Raw genomic sequence first — 6000 nt, forward strand, 5'->3', positions numbered from 1 at the left:
AGTAAAACCCATGGGCAGTGTCTTAAGTAAACTCGACGCTCGGGGAGGTTGCAGCGCAGCTTTAAGGCGTACTGTACACAATGAGTTTTATGGTCAGTGTTGATACCTTTACTCTTGTATACTTTATTTCTACCTTTAAAAATACACCGAAGTAGCAGGGGAAAGACCCCGTTCTTCTGTGCCGAGATCTGAGGCCTCCACTATCCAGCTGAGGTGGACCCACTTTGATGTGGACTAATTAATCCAGCACGGTTTTCACAGCTGGTCTGGTTTGGCTTCACCATGCAGAAGGACTCGTGACTTCTTCCCTAATCCATATCTAGGGCCCCTCTGGTGTGATCCAATAGTGATTCTGTTAGCCAACGTTGGACAGACAAGGGGTTGCATGGAATAAACATGGCTCAGCAGACTTCTCAAAGAGTCTTGTGCATAGCGTAATATTTTTATCAAGCAATTACTAGCCAAGACATCCACCCAAAGATAGAGCTTTATAATGCCAAATTCGAAATATATAAAGTAATATAAAAGTACAGGATTTAAATTGCCTTTTAGGTTAAAACAAAAAATACATACCATTAGGGCCACTGGGATTTTAATATTTCTTTGTCCTGAGGGCATCATTTGTGCTTTAACATATTGACTGCATATTCGTCTTTCTGACATATAATCATATAACCTCCTTTTGCCACATTAACCACATATTCTCCTTTCTGACATCTAATCACATAATCTCCGTTCAAGCACAGAAATGTTTGCTAGTCAAAAGAAACTAGGAGCTTGCATGTGGTGTTGGGGGAAGCCTGTGCTTAAAGAAAGCTCTAAACTTATTAATTGAGTGAGCATCGGGATGCCGTACAGAGAAGGCAGCAGCATCAACCACCACTTCCATTTCAACACACAGGCCTTTGCAATCATGCGCTCCGCTTGCTGCTGCATTTCTCTCTGCTTGAATTTTAATTTTCAATGCTTTCATTTCCTTGCCTTCCCCCACCATTGCATCTCGTCTCCAGTCTTTATTTAAAATGTTAATTTGTGGCTGTGTGCTGGGACAATTGCAAACCATCTGCTGTGTAAATTCAACACAAAGCAAGGCAGAATCATTGGAATACAATGAAAATAAACTACGACGGACCATACAATTTTCTCTGCGGAAAAACAACGAGGCAAAGGAAGACAAATTGAACTAATTAAATGAACTAAAACTAATTTACTCTGCAAGGCGGAGAGGACATGCCAAGGACAACATCAACAAGCATTGGCCGTGAAAGTGACACAGCCGCGCGGCCGCTAATGTTAAAGTGATCGCGATCGCATGGCGGCTGTGCGCGTGCACGCTCGCGTGCACGTGCTTGAGGCCACCAAAAGCCTGTGTGTGGTGGCACTTTCAAATGCCGCTTACTAAATGTCTCGCAGAGCAGCGCATGCACTGGCTCAGCGAGACCTAAAAAGGAACGTTTAGGCATAACCAAAAGGCTTTTTTTTGCCAGGTCGAAATGGCAGTTTTAAACTGCACTACAAGCTGCAATGGCAGGCCAGTCAACATGTTTTGTAGTGCTACTATAGGGAGTGATATAATGGGTGCCGCAGCCCACTTGTAGCATTTAATTTAAAGGTGCTAGGCATACATAGTACCATATACTAGGGACTAATAAATAAATTAAATGTGACAATTAGGTAAATGCCAATTTTGCCATGTTTAAAAAGGAGAGCACAAGCACTTTACCACTGGTTAGCAGGAGTAAGGTGCACAGAGTTCTATGGCAAACACAAAAAAGTACAGGCAAATAAAGCAAAAAATACCATGCAAAAGTTCATTTCCAACACGCGTTTTCAAAAATTACATGCAGTCTCTCTCTTTGTAATCCCACTTGCCAATACAAACCTGAAAATCTAATTAGTAATTTCTTCGTAACTTTTGCTTCTTCTAGAACAGTGGCATTGAACAAATTTATGCAAAGTACCACCTCACACCCCCTTATGTTACATAATTTGGTCATTAACCACCAATTTCCATATTTTCTTATAACCACTGCCATGTGCTAATTGTTGCAAGATAATTAAACATGTTGGTGTTGAGCCACTCCAGCAGTGCACAATCCGCCTGACCGAAGCAGGTGGAAGATACGTCCTACCTTCCTGCAGCATAAGCAGCAATGGCATTTACACAGCAGAACCGGCGGGCCACCACTTCTCCCTCCCACACTTACCTAGCGCTTGGTCCACTGGCACTCACTCTCCAGAGGATTTTCTTAGCCACAGGAGGTCCAGACAGTTCACTTGGGGCCATTTTCCTGCCTAGTCATCTTCCCAGAATCCCACTGTAGGGAGTCTCGAAACCTATGTATTAGCCCAACCCATGATGTCCACCACCATTCCACCTCCCATTTCATCCTAAACAGTTATGGAGGGGTTCTTGTGATTTTGTTTCCTATTGCTGGGTTTGGCCTAGTTAAGGGAGATCCTCCCTAACTTCCAGTGTGTTGAAATGCTTCGAGTACTTTCGTAGTGTTTTCTCGCTCCTGTATTCAGCTTTGCTATTATTTCCGTTTCCAGCCTTTTAAGTACTTCACCCTGTCTCCTTCTTGTGCCTGGTCATTACTGTTGCAGTCTGACTGATTCATCTTATCCTCTGAGAACTGCTTCTAGGAGGACCATATTCTTAGCAGGTTTTTTGCGGGCAATTTTTTGCTGGGTGCTCGCCAGTGTTGGTGGCTACCGGAAGGGGTGGGCCTTACCTCTGCCACACCAAGATCTGGACAAGAAGATGCCGAAATCATCACTCGGAGGCCCTCATCACTCATCCTAATCATGACAGACTGCGACACCCACAATCCAGTACAGAAGCTGAGATGAATCCTGATCAAATGGAACAAATCCAGCGGCCCATTCAGTAGGCGCCTTCTGAACAAGCCCAATCTTTGATGCTGAACGTCTAGCAGCAAACGCAAGAACTACAGCAACTGCGCACAGAGAATCTCGCTTAACGCCTGGCTATGATTTGCATAGCATCAGACATACCAGTAGTGACTTCAACCCTCCCACGTTTCTCTGGAGATCCGAACAAGTTAAAGGAGATTTTTGACTCATTAACCTTGTTTGTCTTTCGCCCAACACAATTCGCTCAAGACCGTGCAAAAGTGCATTATCTGATTAGTGCCTTATGTGGGCTGTAACTAGCATGCATGACCCCTCTAGTGACCTCGGAAGATCCAAGCCTGTCATATTATGCCTCCTTCATAATGGCCTTTAAACGCATGTTTGAGATACCAGACCTAGAGTGCTCAGCTGAAGAAGCACTCTGTGAGATTAAACAAAGGAAGTAGGCGTTCTCTCTTACATCACCAGATTCTACCAATTAGCAGCTGAAATAACATGGGTATAGCGAACTCTTTCATCGAGGTTTGAAGGAAGAGATAAAGAATGAGTTGGTCCATTCTGTTGGGCCATTTCCTTTGTTTAACTTATGGCCCAAGCCGTTATGATCAAGCTCCGTCAGATGGAGAGACAAAGGCCTCGGTTTCCTCTAGCAATAACAAGAACCTGAAGATCTGAGATCTGTGAGATCTGAAGACACTCCGGAGCCTTCAGCGGGCTCCTCTGGTGAGGAACCAATGCAGATAGGATCACCTGTTGCTTTCCTCAGAGTCTGAACGGGCATATTGCAGATGTGCATGAAGTGCAAATCCCTAGATCATTTGATTCATAGTTGCCCTCTGCATCCTCAAAGGCCACCAGGAAACACCAGACCCTGTCCCTTGGGATAAGGGAAAGGGCGGAGTTGAGTAAAGTCCTTTTCATTAGTGTTTCTAGAGACATTCAATCCTTGCTTGCTTGCTTCCACTCATGTAGAATTTCCCAGCAGAAATATGTTGGAGGCTTCAACTCTTTTGGATTGCAGGGCCAGTGGGTTATATATCGACAACTCCTGGGCTGCAAAGCAAGGGTTGACACATATTTCTAAAGACTCACCAGAACAAATTCATACCTTGGATAACAATCCGTTAGTGTCTTGGCCTGTAATTGAGATGATGGCACCGTTATGATTAATCTTTGTTTCCCTTCAAGTGGTGATTTCTTTTGATATAATTGCCTCCTCAAATCATAACATAATCTTGAGAGTGCTCCAGTTGACTCGACACAATCCTTATATCAACTGGGTGACTCGTACCATATCTCTCTCATCTCAATTTTGTCATGCACATTGTTATCCAACTGAGGTTATTGGATGCCCAAAGCGTTCGCTCCAGGTCTACTTACTGAAATTGGAGTGATAAATTCTCTGCCAGGAGTACCAGTCCTGCATCATCAGTATGCACATATATTTGAAAAACTCAAGGAAATAGCTCTATCTCCACACAGAGAACATAACTGCAATTCCGATCTAACTTGGAACTACTGTTCCCTTCGGAAGAGGACCTTAAAAATTACTGAGATGACAATTTACAGGATGGTCTCATCAGACTATCTTACTCCCGTGCTGCAGCCTCGATGTTTTTCGTACTAAAGAATCTAACAAATGAAGACCCTGTATAGGCTATGGCAGTCTGAATAAAATTACCCACAAAGGTTGTTATCCTCTTCCCCTAATCAAAGACATTCTGGAAACTGTAAGAGGGTCACAGATCTTCACCACACTTGACCTGCTCAGAGCTCATCACCTTCTATGCATGAATGAAGGAGACAAGTGGAAAACCACCTCCAGAACACTCTTAGATCACTTCGAACATCAGGTTATGCCCTTCCAATGCACCGGCATACCTCAACCACCACCTCTCCTTCTACACTTCCACCTGACAGCTCCACTCCGCCCAACTGACCCTGGCCACCATCCCACGGATCCGCAAGACCACGGCTGGAGGGAAATCTGTCTCCTACCTCGCTGCAAAGACCTGGAACTCCCTGCCTCTGCACCTCTGGCAATCACTGTCGCTGTCACATTTCAGGAAAGACCTCAAGACCTGGCTCTTCGACTGATCCACAGATCTACCAGCGCACCCCAACAGCACCCCCCCAATATCTTGCACTGAATGGAGACCTATATTAATGGGGGGCAGAGAACTCTGAGATTAGAACAGTACACAGTGTCTCAGGAATTTGCAGTCTAAGAACAGCCGACAAGCACGATGGGCATACTTTTTTTAACCAATATGACTTTTACATCATGTACATTTCAGACTCACTGATGGTCTCTCATGCAGATATCTAGATGCCCCAGCAACATACCATGTTAGTTCTTCCTTCCATGAAAATAATCTGTGTTGAAGAGTCTTTTTTGGATAGAGTACAAGCTGAACATGCCACGGTACCTCACGGAGAGTGGGAAAGAATATAAAGAAACCTACGTAAACAAGGAACATTTTTCTTCAATGGAAAATTTCTGTTCATTCCAACTAGAAGATTAAGGATGGAAGTCCTCAAAATGTGTCATGATTCTCCTGATAGCAGGGCATAGGGGAATTAAAAGCACCCCAGAACTAATTTGACGATGTTTCTTATGGCCTACTGTCTGCCGTGATACTGAACTCTACGTGAAGTCTTATCCTGTTTGCATTTAAAGCAAAACTTCCGTGGGGGTGTGGCCAAGATGGCAGCAGAGTAGCACCGTTTCTCTGAGGCTCCGCTCGTCGAGGCCGACAAAAAAGCATCCAAAAGCAGCCTTGAGACCTGTGTGGCAAGGAAAAGTGGTCCCAGGGGGTCCGGTACGCGGGAGGACTGTGCAGTCCTGAGGGCGAGATTCAAATCAGCGGTTCGCAACGGCAGCGCCATTAATGAGGCTTGCGGCTGCGGAGACAGGGATGCCGCTGAGGCTGCAGTGAGGAACCCACAGTTGGGGGAGGGGCGCGGTGCCCTCGAAAAGAACTGTCTCAGCTGCTTGAGGACCATTGGTGAGCACAAGAGAAGAGGAGCGTTGGAGGGGAGTCTGCACCAAGCAGGCCACGCTTGGTCGCAGGGGATCAAGGAGCGGGGTGGGCTCCCGCTGTCTTCACTTTACTTTTCTTC

Source organism: Triturus cristatus, chromosome 5_2 (assembly GCF_964204655.1).
Source record: "Triturus cristatus chromosome 5_2, aTriCri1.1, whole genome shotgun sequence".
Lineage (NCBI taxonomy): Eukaryota > Metazoa > Chordata > Amphibia > Caudata > Salamandridae > Triturus > Triturus cristatus.